Source organism: Brassica napus, unplaced genomic scaffold (genome assembly GCF_020379485.1).
Source record: "Brassica napus cultivar Da-Ae unplaced genomic scaffold, Da-Ae ScsIHWf_528;HRSCAF=793, whole genome shotgun sequence".
Lineage (NCBI taxonomy): Eukaryota > Viridiplantae > Streptophyta > Magnoliopsida > Brassicales > Brassicaceae > Brassica > Brassica napus.
In genome coordinates, this window is record NW_026016596.1 from 248,438 (window position 1) to 260,477 (window position 12,040).

General features: G+C 32.8%; 1 pseudogene; it reads right to left on the minus strand.

Annotated features, from left to right (window-relative positions):
• Positions 1-1,066: 1,066 nt before the first annotated feature.
• LOC125604355 lies at positions 1,067-5,542 on the minus strand (annotated as a pseudogene).
• Between the last annotated feature and the right edge of the window lie 6,498 nt (positions 5,543-12,040).

Genomic DNA, 12,040 nt, shown 5'->3' on the forward strand with positions numbered 1-12,040 from the left:
AGCCACTATGTAAGGGAGATATAAAGATGATGTAATGATACGAGTTTAACCAATCTAAGTCCATCCATCTAACACGAAAAATTTGAATACTAAACTATATATATGATTGAATCTGAAGAAAGCTCAAAACAGAGCAAAACATGGGAAGAGATATACAAACCGATTCGAGATCTGGAGATGAAGAAGATCTCCGTAGACAATAAGAAATCAATCACATTCCAAAAATTAGCAATCTTCATCTCTCATACCTGACACAGATAAATCAATCAAGCAGCTGCGGAAGGAATCATCCCAGCTTTCCTCGCATACGCAATGATACCACCAGCATCAACCACAGGCCCGACATCACCAATCGCCTTAAGCCTATACTCCTTCCCCGTCATATGATTAATCAAAACATTCTCCCCTTCCCTTAAGATCCTTGCGTACGACTGCGCCACCACCGCCTTTCGTAACCCTAATCTAACATCTCAGCACGAGAATTGCGCTTCTCCTCTTCGGTTAGCTTCACCGAAACTCCAAACCTCTCAGCATGTCGAATCTTCTTCTGAACATCATCCACCGGAGAAGATACATCATCCCCTGCCGCCGACGATCCAACAGCCTTGGTGTCAGGTTCTTCTTTCTTCTCACCACAAACAACAGAGAGAGCCGGAGTCATCGACCTTTCGCGAGAGAAGGAGAAAAGTTGATCCGTCGAGAGAGAGAGAAAGAAACGTGAATGTTTGATGCCACGTGTTCCTAAGGACACGACCAAAAAAGTTCTTAACCGGGGACTTTCATCTTTCGTCCCAAGCATTATTAGGCCTTTTTCATTTAATTTAAATCCCAAAAAGGCTAAGATATCGGTCCAGGGACACCGATATTCATGCTCTTAATCCCCTTAATTAAGGACTCCTTCTTAGCTTGCCAGATTTTTTTAATATTTTTTTAATCCCTTTAGCTTAAGGATTATTGCTAAGGATTATGTTAACATCTCACATCCCGCATTGCGGGTGGTCTAAGAATCAACAGAGGTTCCTTATTAATATGCAAGAGAAACAAACCATTCTTCACAAATGCACTATAACATATAAATGTGATTATAGGTAAAAGTTATATATATATTCTCTTATACAAAAGCCTCATATGCAGATCAAGAGAAATTAATTATTATTCCAGTTACACACACAATATTCAAGGACACAGATAATATTAACTTCTTTGAGGTGGATTTTTTTTACTTACTCACACGTTCATATTCAAATACAAACAAATATGTAAAATCCTCAAAATCTTTGAGCACATAGATCCAAATCAAGGGCATCTCTCGTTCAGGCCAGGACCACCATAGAAGAAATTTACCCCCCAGGTAGTTCCACCATCTCCTGCCTTAATGTTGTAACAATTATCATGACCAGTCGTGGGGTAAACTCCTTGTGGTTCTCTGAGAGTATTGGTTTCATCAATTGTCATAAGATTCCTGAAATAACTCGCTTTCTTATAACCTTCTTCTGCAAAATGCCCGCTTCCCATGTCTGTGCCCGTGTGTTTCCCATCGGTCTCCTTGTTAACGATTTCACCTCCCCACTGAACTATTGTAGCTCCATTTCCTAGAGAATTGAATAACTGGCCAGGCCAGTACCCGACGAGCTCTTCACCGATCTGTAGCCACCAGTTTTCTCCGTCCTAGATATCATCGACAATCCAGTTTGGGTTGATATGCATATATATAATAAACTTAGGGATAGGGGACAACTCGATAATATCCCATATTGGTAATGAAATGAGAAAAGAAATTGTTGACTCCTATGTTTTTTTTTTGACAAAGATATATATACTCCTATGATCTTAGTATATAGTACCTTCCATATAAGTACGGATAGCTCGTATTGATCTCCGTCGTATTGTGAGACAGTATTGTAGGTTCCACCTACAGCGATTTTATTGCTCCTTTGAACGAAACCTGCGCAGACGTTGTTGTAGCACCCTGTCCCTTGGTATCCATTGGCCTATTTAAAAAAAAAATTGTTATGTTAAGAGACACTTTTAAATCATTTTTTAAATCTATTTATTAAATTAACAAACAGTCTAAATTTAAATCCTAACACAAATAAACAGTCACATTTAAACTCTAAACCTGGAACTGAAAACCATAATTAACTATTAAAGTCTTAATAACTGTAAAATATAAATGCAGTGATATGTTTTCTTAATTTTAAAAGAGTTTTAAGTATTTTGAACAGGTCAAATATTTTTTTTTTCATCACTTATATAGACTCATACTTAAACCAAATTGGTAACTTTGCATTCATGTGAACGATGAAAGACGGTTGTTTTCTAACACTGCATGCTAGATTATCCGCCCTTAAATTCTCCGTTCGAAGTACATGAATGATCTCTCAGTTGAGAAAACTTTCTTTCAAAGTTAACAGGTCAAATAAGAACACAAACTTGTATATCTAATCTATTAAAAGAGGAGTACAAAATTAGATTATCCCTTAGTTTTCCACTATATTTACAATAGCATGCCACTGAAGTTATTAATTAACCTATCTTTTAGGATTTTTGTCTTTTCTCTTCAATTAATGTATTTCCAAAATCAAATTCTAACTAAAAAATCATAACAACAATAATTAATAAACCTAAATTTTAATATTAATTGTCTTTTCTTTTTTTTATTATACATATGTGTGTTTGAAAATAATTAATTCCATATATACATTTCATAATTACATACATTATACGGTAATTATTTTACTAATTCCACATATACATAGTAAATAGTATACAAAAATTTTATTATACATAATCATAAAATTGTGATCCATAAAAATCGTTTATACAACAATTTTATTATATATAATCATAAAATTTTGATCCATAAAAAATAAAAATACATTTGTGTGACTTTACAGGTCATATTCTAAATAAATAGATGATATAACTAAGGGTTTACATGATAAAATAAAACTACTCAATATAAACTATAGAATTATTGTGTTTAAAAATGTCATATTAAAAATAAATTAAACGGGTAACTTTTAAAATATATATTATCACTTATACAAATAAATATTTATTTATAAAAAAAACTAACACCTGCGCGGGTGCGCGGGTCAAGCTCTAGTTTTATTTAAAATCTGAAAACTAGCCAGCGAGAAGTTTAAAAATTTAAAGATTTTAAATTGTTTTGCGCACAAATAGGAACTTACTGTCCAGAAAACAAATAATCTTAGATTATTATCACCATATTTTCCTGGATAAACCTATAGATTAAGATACACAAAGTAATGTTAGTTAAGATGTTTGCATATGAACAATCTATACTATTAAAAGGGAAGGAGTTTTAAAAAATCTACCTATGAAAAGTTGTTGGATCCTTTCATTAAACTTAACTATTTTTTTGGTCTCACCTTATATTTCTCTAACCATGCAATAGTCAATTACCTTATATTTTTCTAACTATGCAATAATCAATTACCTTATATTTCTCTAATTTAGTTTAATAACATATTCTAAATATATATATATTCTAAATATATTGTTATAATGATTTTTGATAAGAATATATTATAGATGCGATTGAAAATTTATATTATTAAAAGAAAATATTTTTAAAAATATTTATAAAAAAATTTATAACATCTATATAAAACTCTTTATTTTTTATCCTACCATTAACTACAATAACTATAAATAATTTAAATAAATCCTATTATTATTTCTCATTTTGTATGATACACTTCTCTAATTATTTTTCTTATTATCATCCAATGTTATTGTTGTTATTCAATAACGTTATATACATCATATATTATGCTCAAAGATGGATATATAATATTTAGATATCAATTATTAAAATGAAAGCATATATCATACAACATATTATATCATGTCATCTAACATTATATAATTCTAAATATTTACAAAATCAAATTTAATAAAAAAAACACTGTAGCAAATCATTTGGTAAAACAAAATTATATATATTTACGTTAAATTATTTTTTATTACATTAATATATTAGAAGTTTCATTCATCTCTTAAAATATTATTGAAGATTATTTTTTTCCTACCATATAAACCAAATGTCGGGTCACACTTGATTGCATGTTTTTTCGAAGTTTGCATGCTTTAAATTAACGAGTTTTCATTAAATTTAAACCAGCTTATGTACAAGTCATCGTGTTTACTGGTTCGACGACGGGTCCAAACTTAATATAAAAGTATTGTTCTCATCTAATTGAAAATAATTTATTATAAAATAACAGACGCACTGAGTCTAATCAATCCATATAATTTTTTTTGAAAAAAGTAATCAAACGATTAAAAATATAATTACATAATAATAATTTTTTTGACATAATAATAATTTTGTAACATAATAATGTATAACAAGACTAAAATACTAATTCATATCATATATTTTTATCAACTGAAAAATAACCCGCGCTTTTAAGCGCGGGTCAAAATCTAGTATGTAGTTAAGGATGGAGGACCAAAGAAGCAAAAGACCTGTAAACCAGCTAGCTTCAATTGTGTTACGAGTAGTGCCAACTCCAGAAACGAGCCAAGTCTGAGCCAAGCTGAATTCGTTGGGAACTTGAACTTCTGGTTTCCACATATTTACTGCAAATTTTGTCCCGAAATACTTTCCTTGCATGGAATTCATGACCGCGTACTAAACGAGCTCCGAAGAATTAGAAAGTTTAAATTAAGCCATAAGATATACAGTACTAATTAAAGAGTAATTAACACGAGGACAATATATAAAAAGGTGTACCTCATGGTCTTTACTTGGATCATTTTCAGGGATGCTTGAAGTCGTTTTTTTTTCCAAAACTCTCAATGGATTTTGATCGTAAGATATCTTCTTTCATTATTCTTCTTATCGGAACTGTATTTTCTGGGCATCTTCCACTCTTGTGCCACGCTTGAGTTGCCTTTGTGTTTTTCTTGGTGTACGTAGACGTAATTTCCGGTATAAAGCTCGGTCTCATCTACGTGCGAAAACTTGACGTTTCAACATCACCATGCATGTATATATAAACAAAAAGATGGATCGTAAATTAAGTTAAAACCTGGATGGTGTGATTTCGAAGCAGAGGATGATCAAAAGCTGGTTGACTATGTATTGGAACACAATCTATTATATCTCCATCTACGCTCTTAACAAATATTAAAGTGAAATATTCAACCTCGGTAAAGTTTTCCCACGAATAATCAAGAAATGAGTTTATGGATGTATAATACGTACCTTAACGGATATAAGAGCATGCTTGTTGAGCCGCTTCAGAAGAGTTTGTATTTTGATTTCCTGGTGATCGGAGAACTGTCTTACACAGACACAAGGATAGATTATCACCCCTATCAGCATTAGTGCTACCGTGAAACCGGTCATTCCCATTTGTTATGGTTAATTATAATCCTTAGAACCTACTTTTTAGTATTTTATAAAAATTTCTATGAACTACTATTGGAATATATAAGAGTAGATTGCTCATATATTCTATAAATTAGATTACAAATACCATTGTTTAGATTAACACCATTAATGAAAATTGACTCATGACTTAAACATCATCACAGCCTCTCATGGCTTTAAATTAAAATCCATGAAAACTGACTCATAAAATCAACATCATCAAAGCAAGCAAGTTTCATGTGCATCTATGGTTAGACTCGTAATGGCTACTTTTACTTTCTGGTTATACGTTGGCCGGTGGCGATTAGAGTTTATTGGCGATTACTTTCTGGTTATCTCAGTAATGCTCCAATTTTTTTATTGACAGCAAACGGCTTTTTTATTACTCAAATTTGAGGTGGTCTGGGAAGCCAGACCGGAATAGAACAACCAATAAAACATAATGATCTATGAAAAGAACGTGCATTTTTAGCTAGCGCATCCGCGATCTCATTCTGCGCCCTTGGAAATTAGGTGATGTTGAAGTCTGAAAAACACAACCGAAGAGTTTGAATGTTTTTCAGCTCGGTTGAGAAGTTGGGCCAATCTTGTGGCTGCTCTATCATCGCAATCAGGTCCTTGCAATCCGTCTCAAACCTTTGACAGGTGGAGTGTTGTATCATGCTCTCCATTGCCCACTTTAGCGCTTCCAGTTCTGAGTGTAACGATGTCTCCCTTCTCCGCAAGTTCCTTGACCCCATGAGTTGTATCTTCCCCATTGCATCCTTCCAGACCCATCCCATTCCACTAAATTGAGCTGTGGAGGTCCATGAACCATTCACCATGCAAATGTTACCCAAGCTTAAGACTTGTGGTTCTTCAATATTCTGTACCAAGCTTGGCGGAACCGGTACAGAGTCTCTTGCATTAAACCAAGCTTGACCCTCACTCTCTGCATACCTGACCAGCTCCAATGGATCTCTGTTTATGCCTCTAAACAACTTATCATTTCTGGCTTTCCAGATATACCAAATTATCCAAGGATAAGGGTCTCTATCATCTTCTGGCTCCATAATTCCATTCTTTCTCCAAAAAAGGAAATCCATATTAGTATAAATACTTGATACAGGAAAGATTTCAGAGCTCGATGGTGTTGATGATAATTCCCATGCTTGTAAGGCCGGTGGGCACTCGAAGATAGCATGAGTGACGGTCTCTTCTGGCGCTCCACATCTTGGACAATAATTATCACATCTCATGTTACGTCGTACCAGATTCTTCGTTACAGCTACATGTCCTGATATTAATTGCCATATAAGATGGTGGATCTTTTGTGGCGCATTCACCTTCCAAGCAAAGGCTTGAAGTTTTGTGATACTGGGCTGTAGAACTTCTAAATCCTCCTCATCTCTCATTAAGTTTGTAGCAACCCAATAGCCCGACTTGACAATATATTGTCCATTCTTTGTGTAACTCCAGCAAAATGTATCACGTCGGTGGGTAGGACTAATGGCTAGGCTTAGAATCATCGGGATATCCTCTTGAGCTACATATTGTTCCAGTAATCGACTGTCCCACTCCTTGGTAACAGGATTAATAAGGCTGCTTACAATCATCTTTGGGTTCACTGCTGGAGCCCGGGCCCGAGCCGGTCTAGCTGGCATCGAAGAAATCCAGGGATCCTCCCACACCTTAATTTCGTACCCTGAATGCACCTTACTTCTAATGCCTAAAAGTAATAGCTTCCTCGCGGCAGTTATACTTGTCCAAACATAAGATGGGGTATCTGCAGTGCCCATTCGCAATGGCGAACTGAGACGGTAATATCTTCCTCGAAGAACTCTCGCTACTAATGAATCTGGAAATTGCACAAGTCGCCAAAGATGCTTAGCTAGAAGAGCTAGATTAAATTCATGGATCATACGGAAACCAATTCCTCCCTCTTCTCTAGGCGCACATATCTTTTCCCATTTTGCCCAATGAACTCCTCTTTTCGGAGGATTCGAGCTCCACCAAAACTACGCAATGGCACTTGCTAAATTCTCACATATCTCCAAAGGAAGCAGAAAACTGGACATGATATAGGTCGGAAGAGCTAGCAATATCGATTTAATCAAAACTTCATTTCCACCCTTCGACAGCCAACTACCAGTCCAGCCATTCACTCTATGTAAAAGCTTCTCCTTTAGGAAGGCAAATAATTTGCACTTTGACCCGGTAATGTCCTCTGGGATTCCTAGATATGAGCCCATACCACCTTCATTTTGTATACCAAGGGTATCCTTGATCAGCTGCCTATCGTTCGCTGGAACCCTTTTACCAAAGAGTAATGAGGATTTGTCAAAGTTAATGCGTTGTCCTGATGCTTTCTCATATTTCTTTACTACTTTCATAACTTCTTCACATTCACGGGGCTCCGCCTTACAAAAGAAAAGGCTATCATCAGCAAAGAGGAGGTGGGATACCGAGGGGCAAGCCCGAGCGGCTCGCATCCCCATTATCTTCCCTTGATTCTCTGCTTGATTAAGAAGGATAACGAGCGCTTCCGTGCATAGAATAAATATGAAAGGAGACAAAGGATCTCCTTGTCGTAAACCTCTTCCCGGGACTATGTTTCCCCTTGGGTCACCATTCATGAGGACTTTATACTTGACCGAAGTAATGCATCGCATAATCCATTCAATCCACCTTTCAGAAAATCCCATCCTTCTCATGACTGCCTCAATGAATGACCACTCCATCCTATCATATGCTTTACTCATATCAGTCTTTATGGCCATCCGTTTTACCCTTCCTCCAGGCTTAGTTCTCAAAGCATGAAACATCTCCTGAGCTATCATGATATTATCCGTGATCTGTCTTCCAGCAACGAAGGCTGACTGGGTCTCTGATATTCTCTGTGGAAGAATCTTTTTCAATCTTTGGCATAAGACCTTAGATATTATCTTATAGCTGACATTACATAGACTGATAGGTCTAAATTTTGTCATCTCATTCGGCTTTGTCGTCTTAGGGATTAAACAAATATTCGTATCATTAAAGCCTTGTGCCATTGTTCCTTCAAAAAGGAATTGATTAACCATACGAGTTAAGTAATGCTCCAATTAGAGTTAACATACATGATATGTTTATATTAAGTGCTTTGTTATGTTCATATATAAATATATATATTTACAAAATAACAGAATTATTATAACTGACTACAAATTTATTTCTATTTGTTTATAAACTTTTTAAGTCTTTTTATATTTTATATGTTTGAAAGGTATGTGATCCATAAGAGTATCTCAAATGGAAGTTTTAGTCATAAGGTTATTAAAATACATATATGTGTTAGATACTTCGGTTAGATTTCTTGTAATTTATAGAAACTCAAAATTAAATATTAATATAGAAATATACATACACATATATGTATTTTAAGGATTTTGTTACTAGAACCTCCATTGGAGGTTAAATCAACGAAGAAATTGACCCATGACTAAATCGAATCATCTTGCGTGATGAAACGCGTAACATGACCAAGCAAATTGCTGTCAAACGCAGGCACTAATAAATGATTTTTGCTTTGTACTTTCTATGTGAAAAGAAACCGATATACATATGAATCGCAGCAAGACTTTACCAAAAAAAACAAAAATCGCAGTCAATACTCAAAACAAATAATGGGTAACATAAATTAGATTTATAATTACTGGTCAAAAAGCAATTATCAAAAAGCATAAATCCAACTTGGTCTACCCGTTTTTGTTCCTTTTCGTTTTGCCTACACGCTTAGGATTAGATCATAGATTCATGATGATGAATTTGAATTTGGAAACCATTTGGAAACGTTAAATGGTAGAATTACACTTAGCTTAACATAAAATTCCCTAGAAAAAAACAAAACCAAAATCAAATGGTGGTAGTCTAGTGGTAATTTTTTGGGACTTGGTATGTACCCACATCAGTTATGGGTTCAGTTCTTCCTGGGAACTAAATTATCATTATTAGTCTAGGTTTTGGTCCAAGTGATTTACATGTTGGATCGTAACAGATAATCGGTTCACATCCTGGCATTAGTCGAAAGGTATTCTAAACTCGGGTCAGGCAGTGTGACAGCCAGTCCACTCTGTCGCGCTAAGTGCTTTTCTCCCGAGGCCGACCGGATTAACCGATAGGGTTTATCAAAAAAATTATTTAGAAAGAAACTATAAAGCTAGCTTAAAAGATTTAAAGATAAAAAAGTTATATGATTTAGTCAAAAAAGAAAAGAAGTTCAATGGTTTAAAAGAAAAAAAAACTAAGAAACAACACCGATCATTAGATCGTTGTAATTCTGATATAATGTAAAGATTAAGAAGAATGGAAAATTGAAAGAATTATTTTATTAACTCTCATACGAATAGTTAAATATTATGTTATATATGCTCCGATTGGTTGCTGCTGTAGCTTTGGATATTTTGTTGTAGAAATTTAGCTGTAGGTTTTTGCGTTGTAGCTTTAGATTTTTTGATGTAGAATCTAAGTTGTAGGTTTTGTATTGTAGCTTTAGTTTTTAATGTATAATTTAAGTCAATTATATCACATTGTCAATGAAATAAAATAAAATTTGCTAAGTTTGTCAATAAAATAATAAGAAAAAGAAATTATATATATTAGTACTTAGTACCTTCCATATAGTTGAGGACCGCGATTTGAACACCGTCGTATTTTGAGACGCTTTTGAAGGTTCCACCTACAGTGATACGATTGCTCGTTTGAACGAAACATGGGCAGTCGGTGTTGTAGCACCTTGTCTTTTGGTGTCCATCAACCTACATATAAAAAAGGTTCATATGATTATGGTGTTAATTTAACATATTCAAAAATGTATTAAAAAAATCGTGAATCCACGCGCATATAAAAGTACGTTTAATTTTTTTAAATGATTAGATTTTTAACATGTTTAGGATGACCAAAACCAAGAACCTGGATGGTGTGGTTTTTGAATAAAGGATAATCAAAAGCTGGTTGGTCGTAGATCCATACACAATCATATCTCTATCTGGACTCTAAAGAAATCAATGCAAAAAGTTAAAAGCAATTAGTCAAAATAATCTTGAAAACAATTTTTATGTACTCTTATCAAAGTTTTAGTTAAACCTCAAAAATATTTAAAAGATAAATTATATATTTGTGTATTTGCTTACACTATGATAATAATTAATTAAAATCTATAACCAATCCAACCAATAGTTCAATAGTAGTACTAGTTACTGCATGGTATAAAGAGATAAAAAAAATGAAATAAATCTAACTTTTGCTCAGGAACTTACGAATCAAACAAAATGAAACAAAACAAAACTACTAAGAAATACTATAAAAGAGAACAAAGGAAATAGAAAATTAGAGGCAAATATTTTGTTGCCCAAAAAAAAGAGGCAAATATTTTTGTCAGTACATGGATTGGTTTAATGGCTGGTTTGTTGAGTTGTTTCAACCGTAGTTCGATTTTCTGCTCATGGAGATCGGAAAGTTCGCTCTTCTTGGGAACGTTTCGACTACAAGTGGTATGACCAAACCGAGAATGAGGAAAACAATGGTCTGATTAAGCATCATTGCATAGGAGGGTGGTTGCGATTAATATTGAATTATTTTGGTGCCTTAAATATTTGAAAACAATTGTTGGACATAATGGAGCTAGTATATATAATAACTTTTAAAACCTTTTTTATATATGAAAACAATATTAATCAGTCTTGTAACAGTATTCTTTACAGGTTGTTCTATATTGTAAAATAAAGAAAACTTTTATCAGTAATCTAAATGTCTTAATAGTCTTGTTAAATATAATTTAAAATCCAATATATATTTTTGTCAATAATCTGAGATTTAATCTTAGTAGACAAAAATAATATTTTATCTTATTCTAGAGCTCACCCATTAAAATGTAAATCAATCATATAAAATAAGATAATATCGATAAATCAACAAAATCATAAATCACTAAAATTATATGATAAAAGTATTTAAGTCTTCATTTAAAAAATTCCATAAAAATATACTAATTTTACAATAATATATATAAATAAACAGTGAAAATGTTAAATATTTTTAGTGTATATGTTAACTTTTGAAAATAAAATACAAATAATATAAAAATAAAAATAGTAAAAATCATTCAAAACTTATAGATATTTCCTTGTTAAAACGTTTACCAAACAAATAACAAATTATAAGCATAAACAAGTATATACAGTTTAAATTCATTCAAAAATATATAAAGCAACCACTCAAAAGTAAATCAGATCATAAATAACTTAATTTGATAGAAAAACAAGTCTACAAAAACCATAAAAGGAAGCCTTTTTACAAAAAAAAAACCATAAAAGGAAAAAGTTTCTTATACCAATGTATATTTTAGCATTGAATAAAATACACTCTCTTACAAAAGAAAATTTAAACTTATGTAAGCTTATATATTAATTTCTTAAAACAGTAAACCTAATAGTAGTTAATTAAACTAAATAATGTTCATATAAATATAAGTAAATTATCTAATTTAGCTGTTTCTCAAAATTGAACTTAATAGAAATATAAATCAGCTATAATAAAATATCATGAGAAAATTATATTAGAAATATGTGAGATTAATATTAATTATATCTATATATGTAAAAATAGTTTCAATAA